This window comes from Heteronotia binoei, chromosome 8 (assembly GCF_032191835.1).
Source record: "Heteronotia binoei isolate CCM8104 ecotype False Entrance Well chromosome 8, APGP_CSIRO_Hbin_v1, whole genome shotgun sequence".
Taxonomy (NCBI): Eukaryota; Metazoa; Chordata; class Lepidosauria; order Squamata; family Gekkonidae; genus Heteronotia; species Heteronotia binoei.
Window position 1 is genome coordinate 97,269,868 of NC_083230.1, and position 18,547 is coordinate 97,288,414.

The 18,547-nt window shown below is 46.2% G+C and overlaps 1 protein-coding gene across 1 annotated transcript in view; it reads left to right on the forward strand.

Moving 5' to 3' along the window:
• Positions 1 to 16,914: 16,914 nt before the first annotated feature.
• PTN (pleiotrophin) overlaps positions 16,915 to 18,547 on the forward strand; it is a 145,213-nt gene continuing 143,580 nt past the window's right edge. The window contains exon 1 of the mRNA XM_060245691.1: positions 16,915 to 17,227. The gene's annotated coding sequence lies outside the window, so the exon portion shown is untranslated. The remainder of the gene's footprint in view (positions 17,228 to 18,547) is intronic.

The following is an 18,547-nucleotide window of genomic DNA, read 5'->3' on the forward strand; positions in this document are numbered from 1 at the left end:
ACTTTAAAATCCGTCAGTCTAAAACTGTCTTCCGCCCATGTTTCCTGAAGGAAGACACAATCAAAGGATTTCAAAAAGTCCAAAAAATCTGAGTCATTCACTTTACTCTTCCACCCAGCTATGTTCCAGGAGACAATGTGGATATTCCTTGTGGCTTCCCTAGATGGTAGTCAATCGATAATGGACATCCTTTCTAGCACCCTGGCGTCATCAGTGAAAATGCAGCCATTATGTTGGGGTGCCCTTGAGCCAGTTAGAGAGGGTTCCATAATCAGATCAATTAAGTCAGCCGATGGGGGACAAGAGGACAGGGGGTTGCCTGCAGGATCCAGGTTGATTGAAGGAACTGATTTCCCCGGCTCTAAAGACCTTTGCAGCTGCCGCTTAGTACATTCAAGTCTTATGAGGATCGCCTGTTGATCTTTTGATGGAAGACTCCCAAATGACTGCAGAAGGTCATCTTCTATTGAAACATTAAGGGGACTATGTATCACATCCATAGAGGGCTGCACTGATGATTCATTATCCAACTCGGGGTTTGATTGGGACTGACCAGATCTGGATACCTTAAAACACATCGAAGCCTTATATTTTGCCGCTGAAGATGATGCCTTCTTCAAAAAATGAGGATTACTTCATGTACTGTCCCTTGCAGACAGGTTAGGCAGCAGAGCATTAGTTTGAGAGTTAATAAAGGATCACACAGGGAAAACCCCCTTCGACCATAAGTAATTCTTTCGCCTCAAAATTAGTGAAGGAATGTTAAGGGATTGAAAGGTAAGCGGAATCCTTTATCATAATCTCTGTAAAGATTTATTTTGCAAGCTTTCTTTCTCCCCAGATTTGTCTATTCTGCCACCCTGTTATTATTTATTGAATGATACTGATGGGGAGGTTAGCGAAGCTGTGGCAAAATTTTTGGCTGACATCCTTAAATTTAAATCTGACCATGTATGAATGCATCTGTAAGTTTGGTTTCGTTTTGATTTTATCTTCAATGTTTAAATTTTTATATTCTGTGTATTTTTATTTGCAACTGTTATGCCATTAAAGGTTTGGTATGGTAAGATTAAAGGTGTCTGCCAAACCATGAGTAGGGATGCCAGCCTCCAAATGGAACTTGGGGATCCCCAAGAGTTATAGTTCATCTCCAGACTACAGAGATCAGTTTCTCTGGAGAAAATGGATGCTTTGTAGGATGGACTCTCTAGCATTATATCCAGGGCTTTTTTGGGTAGAAAAAGCCCAGCAGGAACTCATTTGCATATTAGGCCACACCCCTGGCACCAAGCCAGCTGGAACTGCATTCCTGTGCATTCCTGCTCAAAAACGGCCCTGATTATATTCCACTGAGGTCCCTATCCTCAGGGGCATCCCTGCCAATAGACAAAATAGGCATTTGTCAAGGGCGTGGGCCTTTGATGGGCACCAAATTGGAAACTCCCCACGTGACTCACTGTTTCAGGCACAGGCGCAGATCCGGGCTTCCCTCTATGGTGCGCTGCCTGGGCAGTCCTGTGCCCTGATTCCTGACACTGGTGCATTCACAGGAGGATGTCTCTGAGGCTCCTGACACCATTTTGAACTAGGTAAGGCCCCCCACCATGCTTTCCTTTGCACTCGAGCTGGCACAGTCAGGGTGGAGCACCAAGCTCCTGTGGCTGCTGCCACTGCTTAGTTGCCCTGTGCTGTGCCCAGCTTGGTGTGTAGGTCTATGGCTTGTGTCTTAGTGGCAGTAGTGACAACAGCACCTACAGCACCATAGTGCCATGGCACCATGGTGGAGGAAAGGGCTGCAACTTGCCTGGCAGAGACTCTCCTCAAAAGGTGGAGGCACCAAGGCAGGGTGCAGTGTGGAACACAATGGCAGCTGGACATCAAGGACTTGGACTCAGAGAGCCCAGCCAGCCCGACCCCATCACTGCCACCTGGTCTGTAGAAGGTGGCTCGCCCGTCCCAGCCAACCTGTCTCGGCTTCCGCAGCAGCCGCTTTCCCTCCTCCCTGCCACTTGCAGTTTCTAGTGGGCCAGAGGAAGGAAGAATGGAGGGCAGCTTACTCCCCAGCCATGTCCAGCTCCCCTCCCTCACCTCAGATTTGAGTCCATCTCCATTGGACACAAAGGGGGTTCCATGCCCACCTCAGTCCTCCTCTCCAATATTGGGGTTGGTGCCCTGCTTAGCAATAGAATCCCCCTTTTCCTATCTTTTGCCCACCTTAGTGTACTTAATGGAGGGGAGCTGGCTGCACAGAATTCTGCTTGAAGCTGCCTCTTCTACCGTAAGAGCCCTACTCCCTCTGTCTTCAGTGGCCCTCGAAAGTCTGTACAGGATGGTACCTTGAGGACAAACTTCTGTGTGAAGAGGCTTAGGAGCAGGCTCTTTCATTCATACATTGCCTTTCAAAAGCAACTGGCTCCTACGCAGGTTTAATCAGAAGTAAGCCTAGAGTCAGTGGCACGTTTAAGACATAAAAAGTTTTATTCCAGGTATGAGCTTTTATTCAAGCTATGAGCTTTTGAGTGCACACACGTGAAAGCTCATACCTTGAATAAAACTTTATTATTTATTTATTTATTATCACTCTGGCACATATGGCTATGGTGATATTTATAGTTTTTGTATGTTTTGTGTGCTTGTCAACTGAAATTTTTAAAAAATAAAATCAAAATGTAGGCTTGCTCACAACTTTTATGGATTGGCTCATGAAGGAAAATTTTTGCAAACAGAGCTTTGAGGGAACATTGCCCAGTCCAGTCAGAGCCAATCTATGATTGCATAATGTATATTTCTATGACTGCATAATGTATATTGTGTTTGCACCTGGAAGTCATGGTGACTTCTGGTGACTGACCTCTACTGGGAGGGGGGGCTGGAGGATATTCAGAGAGGGGGCTTAGTAGAGCCTGCCCTCCCAACTTTGTTATTTCAAGGATGTCTCCCATCCAAATACTTGCCAGAGTTGCCTTGCTCAGCTTCTGAGATCTGACAAAATCAGGCTTGCCTGGCCTATCCAGGAGCAATTTCAACTTTTGTGCTTTTCATTTCCCCCTCAATTCATCTGTTTTTGGAAAGTGGTTATTGGGGGGGGGGGGGTATGTGTGCCAGAAGTTAGTCTTGTCTCAAGCCCCAGATAGTCTTGGGCTGGCCCTGCCTGTCCTTCCCAGGCTCCACCCCTAAACCTCCAGGAGGTCCTCAACCCAGATTTGGCAAGCCTACCCCACTCCTACCACTTCTCCTGGCATCCAGAGGGACCTGGCAATCCTAATCAGGAGAAACAGAACTCACCCTGGGCTGGCTCTGCCACTAGGCAAACTAGGTGATTGCCTAGGGTGCTGGCCTCTGGGTGGGTAGAATTAGGTGCCCCATGTGACTTGATGAGTTTATCTGTGTGGGGGAGGGGCACCAGAAGTTAGCCCTGCCTAGGGTTCCAGGCAGTCTAGGGCCAGCCCTGAACCCACCACAAATGATGGCCCTTTCCCCATCTGTTGTGGAAGCCAGGAGGGCTTCTTTGGACAAGCAGGGCAGGAAAACAGGCTGTAGTGACCTCCTTAGGCCAGCAGGGGCCAGAGAAGAAGTTTGATGAGGCTTTCCATGGGGAAGGAGCAGGGAAAATGGGATCCTAGGTAGGCAGCTGCCCATCGGGGTTAGAACCCACCACTTCCATAGACCTGTCCACCAGAATTGAGGGAGTGGGTGAGGCCCCTGGCAATCATTTAAAAGGTCTACTGCAGGAGAATTGGGGAGGAAGGGTGAGATCTCACTTAAGGCAACCAGGGAGAGGGGGGAGTGGGGAGTGGGTGCTTGAACCTCCCCCCTCACTCTTTTCTGAAGTGACCCTTTTCTTTTTCTAAAGGAACCCTGAAGGAGACAGTCCTGTAGCCCAATGCTAGAGTCTGACAAGGCGATAAACCCTTAAATCAGTCGCAACTTATATAAATCAGTTATAAATAAAACACTGTGCTTTTAAAGAGCACCTATGTTTTGGATTCATCTAAGTAGTTCTTATAATATTAATGGCTACTGTTCTGTTTTGATCAGCAGTGTTTTGACATATCATACAGTTTTGAGCAAACCTGACACAATCTGCTTGGCAGATATTCAAATCGTTCTGTACCAAACTGACATAGGACTGCCACAAAGAGATGCCCTGCCCCAAGCTTCTGTTGCCTGCTGCCATTTCAGAAATATATATATATATATATATATATATATATATATATATATATATATATATATATATATATATATATTAAAATCTCACCAGTGTCATAAGAATGATGATTCTTCTGGGGAAAACCCAGAAGCAATGGCAATACCTCAAGTAATCACCTAAAACTCTGTGATATTGACACAAGAGTTCCCAGTGATTCCTAGAACTATTGTTGTAACTTCCTCATTTTTCCTGGAAGTATCACCAACACTCTTGTGACACTACCACCCACTCAGCCACCCTGAGCCCATCAGGGGAGAGTGGGATATAAATCTGATCAAACAAATAAATAAATAAATTTGTCCCTGCTCCCAACCTTCCCTCAGTTCCTGGAAACCCTAAAGACCTAATGATTGGCTCAAATTTAATCAACACATTGAACACAGCAAGGTCAACTGTTGAACATATTTGATACAATATTCACACCATTCCTGATGGAAATATGATAGATTCCATTCTGCTGACTAAGATTTGGGTACCAGATACCAGGTCAAAGGCCTCATCATTGACTGGTGACCTTTCTGGGCTCTCCTCCATACTCACATGTCCCTTTGGTGCATAATATTGTTTTTCTAGTGAAGAGCAAGTTGGCAGTCCCAACTTCGCATTTCTGGTTGCCATAGGATATGTAAATATGTGTGACTGGGTATGCTATTCCTTTGAAACGTCTAACATTTCACCTTTCAATACACAGACTTCTCAGATTGCAGGGTGGTGAAGTTCCTAGTTCCATTGAAACTTTCATAATTCCTTTCTCTCTCACACACACAGATGCAAACTTCTCAAATTGCAGGGTGACTGAATTTCTAGAAAGCTATCCTGTCATGGCCAGGCGTGATATAAAAGTAGTCTGAGAAGCAGCTGAAGAACAGTGTTCAATATTCCAGCTAAATAATTCAGTGCCACTAATGGAAATCTGATCATGGCAGATGAGGTGGCAGCTGTAGACACTCACTGCTGATGGCTGGCAGCTCAATAGCTCAAAAACTATGGTGGAGCAGAAGGTGGAAAAAAATCTTTAAAGTGCTTCCATATTCTCTCTCTCTTTCTCTCTTTTTATTTTCCTGGAATTATGTTACTCCTCCACCTGGCCCCCTGGCTTCTGTTAGAGTCATCGCTGTGGTATAGTCAGGAATCTCTATCAGGTAGCAGGGTGCGCTAAGCTTACACACAGCAACAGCTTCTCAGTACTGTGTGTGTTAGCAAAGATGCAAAGTTACATGGAACCTTTTGTCATTTTGAAGCTAATAAGAACCCCTTATTTAGGGACCTCCATTCTAGATAGTATAGGTGAGAGATAGAGATGGATCGAATCTAACTAGCTAGGATGGATACAGATTCATAATGTATGTGCTGCGTTCATGGAGCCAAAGATGGAGAGAGTGCCCCTTCTTTTTTTCTATATGTGAGAGAGATGTTAAGCCAGAAGGAAGGAAGTCTTGTCCCTAAGAACAGCATTCTACTTCAAAGGAATAGTATCAGGTAGCAGGAAGGGAAGGATGCTTTTTGTGTCCTGAGCCTGCTTGCCTGCCTGCCTCTCCCCTCTCCTATCTATCTATCTATCTATCTATCTATCTATCTATCTATCTATCTATCTATCTATCTATCTATCTATCTATCTATCTATCTATCTATCTATCTATCTATCTATCTATCTATCTATCTATCTATCTATCTATCTATTTGTCTGTCTGTCTGTCTGTCTGTCTGTCTGCCTGCCTGCCTGCCTGCCTGCCTGCCTGCCTATCATCTATCTGTCTGTCTGTCATCATCAGGGCTTTTTTGTAGAAAAAGCCCAAAAGGAACTCGTTTGCATATTAGGCCACAGCCCCTGACACCAAGCCAGCCAGAACTGTGTTCCTGCTAAAAAAAAAAAAAAGTCCTGATCATCATCATCCATCATCAGGGGCTTTTTTGAGCAGGAAGGCACAGGAATGCAGTTCTGGCTGGCTTGGTGCCAGGGGATGTGGCCTAATATGCAAATACGTCCCTGCTGGGCTTTTTCTACAAAAAGGGTCCTCCTCCTCAATCTAAAAGTATGGTGCAGTCTCTGAAGTCTGAGGCAAGAGACAGCATACAGTCCTCCACTTCCAAGTTTCAAGACAGAACTGAAGGCTCTTTCTACACTAGCTATTTAATCTTCTCTTAGCGAGCACTTCAAAGTGGACCTTCTACATTAATTAGCACCTTCAGTTCTGTTTTTGTCTCGCAGTTTCTTGTAGCTTCTACATTCGTTTTGTATGACTGGAACTCACACCGATTTCAGCTTCCTTTCTCCCTGTAGTTTCCAAAACTCCTTTTGGGGTGGACTTTTTGCCAGCTCCATGTTTGATCTGGGTCTTTTTTTAGAAGTAGGATGTCTCTGCCGGATCTCTGAGACCTGCCCATTGCCCTCTCCTGTAATGTCCTCTCTGTCTTTAGTTTTATGCTCCCTCCCCTATGTTTTCTTTCCCTCCATCTCCAAAAGAGAAAGATGTGTCCTCCCAGACAGGCAAATTTTAAATAGCCAGAGAGAGCATAAGAACGAATCAGTAAATATAAAATATTAGAGAATTTCCCCCTCCCTTCTCTCTCTCTTTCTTTCTTTCTTTCTTTCTTTCTTTCTTTCTTTCTTTCTTTCTTTCTTTCTTTCTTTCTTTCTTTCTTTCTTTCTTTCTTTCTTTCTTTCTTTCTTTCTTTCTTTCTTTCTTTCTATTAGACTTTTATCCCGCCCTCTCCACAAGCGGTCTCAGGGCGGCTCACAACATTCATTACATGATTTAAGACAATAAGTCAATAAAATCTACAAAACATTAATACAATTAAAATTTAAAAACTATTTCACGGTGCTGTACCATTACTATCATAGTAATGCTGTACCATTACTAATCATGGAGTGGGGGAGCTGAATGATGCTTTCTCAGGCATCAGAGTGAGGATTCCTGCTTTGGTTTCTCTTAAAGGTACGCTTTCCTATTCTCTTTTCTCATGCCCTGTCAGAGGAAAAAGCCATCCATGTTCAACCAGGATCCTCTTCAGCTCTCCCCTCCCTCATTAATTGTTTTATTGACGGGTTTTTTAAATGGTGGTGGGGGGTTCCCTCCGTTTTCTCTTTCTGTGGACTTTCTATTTGCTGCCATGGCATTGGGGCTTTTCCATCCAGACTAGCCAGCTGCAGATCCCCCACCGTGGGGTGGAAATACAGAAAGCATAATGATGATGATGATGATGATGATGATGATATTGGATTTATATCCCACCCTATACTCTGCATTCTGTTTTTACTCCACAGTATCTCAGTAGTAGAGTCATTACGCCCTTGATTTGGATCACTCTCTCAGATTGAGTGCCAGTTTGGTGTAGTGGTTAAGTGGACAAACTCTTATCTGGGAAAACCGGGTTTGATTCCCCACGCCTCCTCTTGCAGCTGCTGGAATAGCTTTGGGTCAGCCAGGAGTTGTCCTTTTGAAAGGGCAGCTGCTGTAAAAATTTCTCTCAGTCCCATCTACCTCACAGGGTGTTGGTTGTGGGGGGGTGGGGAAGAGGTAGAAGAGATTGTTAGAGAGTGGTAACAATCTCTTCTACCTCTTCCCCACCCCCCCCCCCACAACCAACACCCTGTGAGGTAGATGAGACTGAGAGAGCTTTTTACAGCAGCTGCCCTTTCAAAAGGACAACTCCTGTGAAAGCTATGGTTGACCCAAAGCTATTCCAGCAGCTGCAAGAGGAGGAGTGGGGAATCAAACCCGGTTTTCCCAGATAAGAGTTTGCACACTTAACCACTACACCAAACTGGCTCTCAATCTGCAGAGAGTGATCCAAATCAAGGGCATAATGACTCTACTACTGAGATACTGTGGAGTAAAAACAGAATGCAGAAAGGCCCAAAGAAAGAGGCTGATTGATTAAACTGTGCTCCTGTTTGAAACCATGCTGCCTCCTCATATTGATAGTTACCATGAAGAACACAAGAGCTTTTTTTTCCTTTTTGCTGTCAAGTTACAACCAATTTAGGATGACCCCGTAGGGTTTTCAAGGCAAGAGACATTCAGAGGTAGTTTTCCATTGCCTGCCCCTGTGGAGTAACCCTGGACTTCATTGATGGTCTCCCATCCAAATAGTAATTAAGGCCAACCCTATTTAGCTTTTGAGATCTGATAAGGCTATCCAGGTCATAGCATAGAGAGGAGTAAAAGTCCAACAGGTTGACAATAGATACCCTTTCTGGCTCAAATTATAACTGCATCACCAACTATGAGGAGCATAAATGAAATTATGGGAGGCCCTTGTGGTTCAAGGGCTACACACGCATCTTCTCTCTCATAGGTACATCTAAGAATCTACTTCAGCCTCAGAAACCTAGTTTGCTGGTGGCATACTGAAGATTACTAATGGAATTGGGGGTGAATTGCTATTTTGGGATCTGAATCAATCTTCAAAAGAACTTCAGTCTCACAGAACTGTCTCAGGAAGTTGTAGCCTGTAGAACCTGTGGAGATTCCTAGCAACCCATCTCCTTAGAATCCACTCCCCTTTTCTGTCTCACTTGCGGACTGTTTTCTCAGTCTTTTTGAAAGCAGGCCTTTGACTTCTGTAAATTTTTTATCACAACTCTTTTCTTTCTTTCTTTTTTTCTCTCTTTTTTTTTTTAAAGATCCCAGAACCATCTTTTCTTTATACATAATCCATCTGAAACTGAAGAGCTTGAAGCAAACCCTGAGGGCAAGGGATCAAAAATTTAAGTGGAGAAACACTAAGGACCACCTATAAGTCTCTTTCCTAAAAAGGCTTGGCTTTGTGAGCACTTGGCTTCTGGCATCTCTGAACTGTCCCCCCCCCTCCCTCCCAGGGCTCAGATGCTTCAGTGCTTCTGATTTCCCACAAGCCATATGCCATCCATGTGCAATGCTCCTTGATTCACCTGGCAGCTGATACAGCAGCCTAGGGAAATCATGAGGGAATGGCAGAGTGTGGGAGAGGCCATCCCTGTGTGAAGAAAAGACATGTGAAACTCTGTTGTATGGAATACCTTTGGGGGGGGGAGGGGTGTACATGATAATACTTCTGGCTTTGTGCTACAGTGCTGAAACAGACAGACAGGAAATCCTTATAGATAGATACTTAATGTGATCCACTTGTTTGTTATGTGCAAACGGGGCTTTTTTTTGGTAGAAAAAGCCCAGCAGGAGCTCCCTCGTGCTTTCCTCAGCATGTCTGCTGCAGCAGGCCAGCTGGGGAAGGCTGAAGCCATCAGAGAGGCATTTAAAGATGCTTCCCTGCACCTTTCCTAGCATGACAGCAGGAGTCCTGGCCAGTCCAGGAGGATCTCTGCTCCTGTGTGCTCCTGCCCCCCAAAAGTTCTGTGTATAAAGAGTCCAAACAATTTTTTTTTGCAGTCATCACAACCCTTACGTATTTTTTTTTAATTCGACCAGATCTTATTTCTGTGTTCTTAAACAAGCTCAGAATTACATTTTAAAAGATTCCTTTCAGAGGCCTACTCTTAAGAGAGATTAATGGCATTTGAATGACCAGAACAAACATACTGAGCAAGGCAGAAGTAACAAAAAAGGACTTGATAGGTGATAACAGACGGGCAGTTTGGGTCAGTCAGGAGGAGTCCTGATTCCTGAATTTGGCTGGCTGAAAAAGAGCCATCCCGGAGCCTCCATACGCTCCCCAGCAAAGCTCTTGCATTCCGTTTGCCAGACAGCCGGCCACATCCAGATGCACCTCAGAAGCTGGACAACTCTCTTCCCCCAACCAGTTAAGCGTTCAAGCGCTCATGCACTCAAGCACTCTCAGCAGTTTTAAAGGGGAAAAAAAGGTGGAAGCAGCTTGGGGCAGCTTGGCGCTTTCACACAGTCAAGTCACCTTGCATCTGCCCTGCTGCTTCCAGACGGTGATGGGGCAACTGGCTGTCAGCTCAGAAATTAGCTACCACTTCAGAAGTGATAGCTTTTTTAGCCAGTTTGTAGAGAATGGAGGACAGGGTGAGTTTGGGACACGGATGGGCAGCAGATGTTTGTATGTGGAAGGATTTTTGGGGTCTATTTCAGAGCTGTCTCTGAGTCGGCCCAAAGTGCTTGTCTGTAATCACTCGATGTCAGGCAAAGGAAGACTTTTCCACCTAGGGGAGATTTTTCCATGTAGCAAGAATGCAGATAGAAATAATTTATGCAAAGTTTGTCCAGTACCTTTTGCTTTCTCATGTGGAAAGTATTACTGGCTCTGTGTGGAATATTGCCAGGTGGTAGATTTCCTCTTTGTTCAATTCTTTGGAGATCTGCTATTGTGAGGAAAGCAAGTGGTAAGTTGAGTTTTTGAGCTTTGCTCAGAGCATCTGTCTCCAGAATTTACCCCTGGCTAATGTCTCTGCTTTTGACTGAATTTGAGGAGTATCGAGGGGAAAAAGTCAGGATTCAGTGCCCAGATCTGAAACCAAGCTGCCAACTTTCTCAACCAGCTCCTGTAGCTTTGCTTTCAATAGTACTTCAGTCTACAGACATTAGTTGATGGTGATGTTCCTCTTCATTGATGTGAAAAGGTTCAGTGGCCAACTTCTGCAAATGAGGTGGAACTTCATGGAGTTGCCATGAGTCAGTTGCGACTCAGCAGCCCACTTTATGTTTTAACATCACTAGAACTGCTTGAATACATTTTTATTTAGACCATATTTATTTGAGAACTGTCCTTTCCTGTTAATGAATGATGACCCCTCAGCCCTTATATCCAGGTCAGAATGTGAGAGGGGTGTTAGGAAGATTCAGTCCTCAGCATCTTCTGTTAAAAGATCTTCCCACAGGTAGTGTGAAAGACTTCTGCCTGAGACCCTGCACAAATGCTTGCAGTCTGATTAGACAATATTGACTGTGATGGACAGATCGTCTGATTCAGGATAAGGCACTTTCATACATTCACAAACCTACACCATAAAATGGTGTTTAAGGTGTTACTGGACTCAAATTTTGTTCCACTACTGCAGGATATCATTGCTACTGACCTGAAAGCCTTGTATGTGTATGATAGGTTTATGTCTAAGCACACTAACCCTAAGCAGTGCTTAATCTCACAACAAATCTGTCTGTATTTGTCCTAAAAGTTGTATAACACACTTAGCACATGAAGAGATTGGTAGTGACAAGGGGTGATGAGTCATATGTGTGAACACACTAAGAAGAAGCTTTAAAAGGTACCTTCTATTGTCCCTCCATAGGAACAATGATTTACCAGGGAAGACATGCCAGGAAATAGGGAGTATACTTAAGAAACAGGTCCATTGGGCTCATGTGATAGTCCCAATTACCAACCTCCAGGTGGAGCCTGAAGATATCCTGGAATTACAACTGATCTCTAGACAACAGAGGTCAGTGGAGAAAACAGCTGTTTTGAAGGGTGGACCAATAGAATTATACCCTGTTGAGGTATACCCCTTATTATTATACCCCTTATCCACTCTCCCCAGACTCCACCTCCAAATCTCCAGGAATTTTCCAACCTGGAGTTAGCAACCCTATGATCTCCTGCCAGTTGCCAGCCTCATGTTGGCAACCCTAGTCCCAAGCCACAGTTTGCAAACCTTTGCCTTAAAACTCTGCAACTTCATACATCACAGGATTTTTCTATCTCAATTTCACTGGAATGCACAGGAATCTCCCCAGAGAACATGTCAAGGCCATTTGGAAACATTAGCTGGATCTGATTGCTTAAGATTAATGCAAGACACTCACGTAGCCAACTCCCAAGGCCACGAGCACTTTGCACTGTAAGTAGCGTAGCATAGCTTGACAGATGAGCAGAGCACATCTAAAGAGAAACAGAGTTAAAAGTACAAATGGGATTGGTTGCAATGAACCACAGGGAAAGGTCGGTGAGAAGATTAACATCCCAGAAAGTAAAGTTCTCTCCCTTTCCCTCTTTGCTTCATATTTCTTTGCCATGTGGCTGAATTAGAAAATGGTACTAGATGCGGCCAGATTTTTTTTGGGGGGGGGAATGGGACAGAGAGGAAGTTTCAGTAGATTGCTTTAAAGGTGGAAAGGCCTATTCTTGGATATATCCATAAGATGAAGGGGGGGGGGGAATAAAAAGTGTTTTTAAAAGAACATGTCTTTTTACCTGTTACACTTGAAAATAAGTATTGCAATCTTATTGATACTTTAGTGGTGTAGTGGTTTGGTGTAGTGGTTAAGTGGGCGGACTCTTATCTGGAAGAACCGGGTTTGATTCCCCACTCCTCCACTTGCAGCTGCTGGAATGGCCTTGGGTTAGCCATAGCTATCACAGGAGCTGTCCTTGAAAGGGCAGCTGCTGTGAGAGCCTTCTCAGCCCCACTCACCTCACAGGGTCTGTTGTGGGGGAAGAAGGTATAGGAGATTTTAAGCTGCTCTGAGTCTCTGATACAGAGAGGAGGACAGGGTATAAATCTGCAATTCTTCTTCTTTCCCCTGTGCTTTTCTGAAGCAAAAGGATTTGCAGGAATAGGGCCTGCTAAACTTTGTACATCAATAGCCATTCAGCATATGAAACTAGCCACAAATGAGAGTGTTTCTGGGCAATGAACACATGCAATTTAAAATAGGTAAGTGGCTGGTGGACAGCAAAGGTGAAAGAAGCAGCACTAAACTGGAAGGAGAATCAAGGAACGATGAAAATAAATGCTTCCTGGAAATGTAATGGAAGAAAGAACCATTGCGAATAGGACAATATGGTGTAATGCTTAATGTATTGGACTAGACTCTTGAGAGCCCTGGGCTTAACCCTGATTCAGTTATGAAGCTGACTGGGTGACCATGAGACCACTTGTTCTTAGGCAGTCTAACCTACCTCATGGATTTTTTTGTGAGGCAAGAACTCTTGGTATGTTGGGGTAAGCTCCTTAGAGGAAGGGTACGATGAGGGTTGCACACAGAAAATTGTCCTGTCCCTTTAAGGCTGAGTCCAGACCAGCGCTTTAAGCTGACACAGGGATGGCCCCTTCCTAAGTGGTAGCAAATTGTGAGGCGTTTCCAAGGTGCCTTTCTCAGTCATCTGGGGAGTGACAGTAAGGCGCCTGGGGAGTGGCTGTAAGGTGCATGAACGCCGTGGACACTCCTCCGAGGCACCCATGGCCTGTCTCTGTTCCAGTGGTGGACAAACCAGGGTGCTTCTGTTTGTGCTGGCTTTCTTCTGGGTCGGCACACTGCCACCCCAAGCCAGTGGTCTGGACCCTGCCTAGCAGAGCCTTAATGTGTGGAAATGAGCCATGGAGGCATTGCAGGGGAGGGGGGGGTGTATGGAGTAAAATAACATCGGCTGGTAAATTACATTCCTTGAACCAAGGGGAAAGGTGGGACATAAATGTTTAAATAAATAAGTAACATCAAACCATCATTAAAGGGACAGGACATTTTTTTCCTTAGGCAGCCCTAAGTAGGATAAACATGTGACAGAAACCAGCCGGATAAACATGTGACAGAAACTAGCCGCCCTGAGCCTGCTCCGGCGGGGAGGGCAGGATACAAATAAAAATTGTTGTTGTTGTTGTAGAAAGGCAGGGCCAAAGAAAAAGTGAGGACAGGAACAATTGTCCATAAAGGGCTGTAGGTTGTTGTTGTCGCTGCTGCCATCGTCGTCTTCTTCTTCTTCTTTACAGTGAGAAAGTGCATTGAAAGTAAATTGACAGTGCATTTAACGTGTGTGATCACAGCCTCTGTGTTTTAATTCTGTATTAGTTCTAATATGTTAAACACTTTATGCCCAGTAATTTATGTGTTCCCTGCAGAGTATGCTGTTTTGTTAGCTGCCTTGAGTTTGCAGAGATAAGGCAGGATGAAAATATTTTGAAGGATTTTCTTCTTTTTTTTAAGCATTTGCACTCTCTGGAGAGATTTGTTTGTTTTCTGCTTACATTGCTGAAACGTCTGAAGCTGCAGTGACTCATGAACTTTCTTGGTGTTGAGACAGGTGAGCCCCTTGTTCAGCTGGAAGTGAAAGTCCAGGGCCAGAGCCAAGTATCAGCATCATTGGACTGCTGGCAGAGTCCTGCAAGGACTAGCTGCATGCTGACTTTCTAAGCGGTGGCAAGGGGCGGGGGGAGGATTTATGCTCTCTTTCTCCCCCTGCCAGCTAGCTCAGAAAGGCACAGTGGCACATGCACCTAAGGGGCGTATGTGTGGAATTCCACTATTGCTCTTCCTTAAGGCAGAGGGGCCAATGGGTAAACACTGGTAGGGGTTGCGTCTAGCTGCAATTACCACTCCTTTACCCAATGGAAGAACAAGAGAGTCAGAATAGTTCATAGATGCTTTCCTTGATTATCTGCCTGTCTGCAGGCAGCAACCAGAGGAGGGAGCAAAGCATGACTCCTTCATCTTTTAAACCCTGTTAGTACTGACAGAGGTAAAAGGAACACAAAATAACCACACTGCTGCTGCTTCCTGGGTGCCAGTTCACATCAAATGGAAGATCACTCTGTAGGTCTCTTTAAAGCACAAACTCTGTGGAAAGATTTCCCATTTACTATGTTAGCCACATTGTAGGTTCTGTGTCTCAGTGATACAGCATCTGCTTGGCATGCAGAAGGTCTCAGGTTCAATCCCCAGCATCTCCAGTTAACAGGTTCCAGTGGCAGATGATATGAAAATCCTTGACCTGAGACTCCAGAAAGCTGCTGCCAGTCTGAGGAGACAAATCTGACTAATGGACCAGTAGTCTGATTCAGTATAGGGCAGGTTCATGTGTTCATGTGTGCTTGAGAAAGCCACAAAGTGTAGCTTTCCCCATTCTTGCCTTTTGTGATGTAGCTAAAAAGGAACAACTTTTTTGCTTCTCCAGGATGGCATGCATTTGCGTATGCCTGCATGCATGCAAGCAAGAGGCACCTCCAGAAGTCATTTTGTCCAGGGCTTTCAAAGCTGGAGCTGATTCTGCAGGAGCATCACCTTCACAAGTCAAAGATGAAGTCATCTGTGCATTCAAAGAGTCAGTTGTCCAAACACTCAAGTGCCAGGTGTTTAGCTTTTTCTAAGAGGTTTACTTGTACAAGTAACAGTGCATTCAAGTGGTCAACTCACATCAGTACAAAATGCCAGAGAAGCTGTTTATGTGAGATCACAGACGTTGTTATTTTTTTAAACAAAATATCTGCTTCATGTGGACACAGTGAAGTTGTTTCCATGGCATATCAGGAGCCACCTTGGATTGGCAAAGAAAACTACTCACGAGCCCAGAAATGTAAAATCACGGTTTGACTTCTGGTTTTTTTTTAAAGTTATTTGTCTTGCAATAGAAAGGGAGTCCACCATCTTTTGGAACAGTTTAGCTAAAGGCAATACACCTGCTGGCATATTATTAGAATCAAACCTCTTATTAACAGACGTAGCCACTGAGAGCCCCTTGTGCAAGCACCAAGTCATTACAGACCCATGGGTGAGGTCACATCACAACATTTCTTCACATAATGACACCTGTGAATTGATAGCGGCAGCAACAAAGCCACTCAGATCATCTGCGAGTGGATCCTGATGTTACATTGCATTTCCTCACAAAGGTATGCTGAGATAACATCTGGCCTGCCAGCACCCAGGGCCAGCAAGTTCCAGTAGGCCAGGTGGATGGCTGCCTAGGGTGCTAACTGGCCTTGGGGGCGGCTGGCAGGTGTCCCCTCACCATACTCACCCCATGGCCCCCAGTGACCCTTCCCCACTGCCACAGAGTCCGCCCTTGCCACACGCCTCTCTGCCACCGTCCTCTGCCTCACCACCTATCTGCGGGTGGGTGGTGGCAAGGGGAAAGGGGCACTGGGTGAGCTCAGAGGCATTTGGAGGCAGGCTGTGACTGCCTCCAAGTGCATGCACCTCCCCACTGACCCTGCTCAACCTTACTGTGTCCGAGTGAGGGTGGCAGAGGCGCTTAGTGCTGTGCTGCCTGCTGCCACCGTGTATGCTCCCACTACCACAGGCAGGGAGCCCGGGGGCCTAGGGTTCCAGAAACCCTGGTGCTGGCCTTGCCTGCTCCATGTGAGGTGGAATAACCAAATGTTCCCCATTTTATTTTTTGGCCATCTGATTCAGATCTTTATTTTTGCCCTTGTTTCCAATTGGGTATGTATTGTGTAGAGTTTTTCCACAAGTCTTTCATGTGGTATTTATTCTTAGCAGCATACATCACTGTCTAAGATATATCTAGATGCACAGCCATGTTGGTCTGAAGCAGCAGAACAACTTTTGAGTTCAGTGGCACCTTTAAGACCCACAAAGTTTGTTCAAGGTTTGTGCAGGCACACTTCCTCAGAATCGTGTCTAAGACCACTGATGTATTGATACAGGGGAAAAATGCCGGGGAAATGCATTTTAGAGGGAAATTTGAGGTGAGGAAGCAGAAAACAGTATAAAAATAAAGTGCCAAAGGTCAATAAAGGAGAAACCAAAACAGGCTTTTCAGATTAAAAAAAAAAAAAGCAGGGATGAGAAATTCGCAGCCATCCCTTAAGGTGAGTTTCCCACAGGCCACTTAGTCAGGGGGTCGCAGCCAGGTGAAGTTGCAGAAGTCTAAAGCTCTTTCCCCTGTTCCTTTCCCTTAGCACCGCCGCTGACTGAACCCCTTCGCATTTCTCTGTCTTCCCTGACCGAAAGTTCTTCCCCCTCCCCGCCTGCCCCGGGAGTGACCTCCTTTGAAGAGGCTTCCCAGTCAGATCACATGAGGGAGCCGCGCGCTTTTCCCTCCCTCCCTCCCCTCTTCTGTCGCTCACTCCCAGTCCGCTCTCTCGAGTCCAAGCGAAGCTCAGGTTCCCCGCTCGGGTATAAAACCTTCGGCGAGGAGACCCGAAGCGAAGAGGGCAAGCGGAGAAGACGGCGAGGCACCTTGGGAGGAGACGGCAGGAGGGGGGAAAGGAGCCGAAAGCAAACGGAGAGAGGGAAAGAAGGACGCGGAGACGCACCACCCCGCCCAAGCAGAAAGGGAAGCCTTGCGAAGCCCGAAGGTGTGCGAAGCCCGCGACGCACCACGGAGAGCCGAAGTCCCTTGCAACTGAGACGGGAGATTGGACTGCAACTCCAAGTAAGTCAGGCTGCGGTTTCTTTGCGCTGGTCGCCGGCCAGTTTTGCGGAGCCCTGTTTGTCTCCAGGGGAAAGTTGGAGAGAAATGCGAAGTCGGGGCTGCGCTCCCGAGATGGCATCGGAGCGCTCCAGGTTTCCATAGGTTGGGGGGGGGGCGGTGGGGGGGAGAGAGAGAGAGAGGAAGGGCGGGCTCCGGAGTGACTCCAGGCGCGCGTTTTGTGTTGAGCGTCGAGCAGGGCGAACACTCGTTTCGGATCGAGCTCCAAAGCGCAGAAGAATAGGCCAGCGTCGTTCAGTCCAGGGGTGCTGGGGCTTGCTTGGGTAGTGGGACGCACCTCTAGGGAGCGCCACTTGGTGCCAGTTTGTGCGGAAGGGAGGCGAAAGTGGGGGGGGGGGGGTTGCCGGCTGGGGCTTCCCTCTGGCCCTGTTAATCGGCTTCAAGGGAGGGATTAAGGGCGGGGGCATTTCCTCTCGGCTTCCCCCGTGGTTGGAAGGTGGCTGCTCTTCGGGTGGGGCGGCGGATGGAAGGACAGCCCGTTTCCCTCTCCTTTGACGAATGCCGGGGCTTTGCGCTCAGCCTCCTCGGAGCTGAAGAGTGGCGCTCTCCCCCCCTCCTCGCCCCCCGCAGCAGTGCCAGCTCGTGTCGAGCGCTTTTGCTTCCCACCAGCGAATGAAAACGACACTTAAGACGCGGTCCAGCCAAGTCTGGAGATTGTGGGTCTGGCTTTTGTTGGCTTTCAGGAGTCGTTTCTTCAATCCGTGTTGTACATGGGCAATACAACATCCTTGAACTGTGTGGGAGGAATACATTCGCAGCAGCGGTTCCCAAACTTTTTGGTTTGGTGAACCATCCAGGGCTGGGCCAAGGTGTTGTGTGTGGGTTTTTGTGTGTGCCCTTGACAAACCATAACCTTGACACCCATCTGGTTCAGCATTCCATTTTCTGCAGTGGCTAACCAGATGTTTTGAGAAACCACCAAACATCGCACAACAGCTGCCCCTTACAAACCCCAAACAGGTGGCATTCTGACACACTCAGCCTTTGCATATGGAGGCTACGTTCAGGCCTCTGATCACCCTCTCCTCTCTCCCATCACTCCCTTGAATCCACCCCCCCTCCAAACAAAAAAAAATCTGAGAAATTCACTTGAGTAACCATCAGGACACTATCAGGATCAGCATGGATGTGCACAAAAGAAAAGTTCCCAATGCATGTATGACTTGAAAGATAATTGTTTCCAGGGTCAGATCTTGGTTTCCAAGATACAAAAGAGAGCAAAGGAGAGGGCATGGGTGGCCATTAGGGAGGGATGGCCCATGA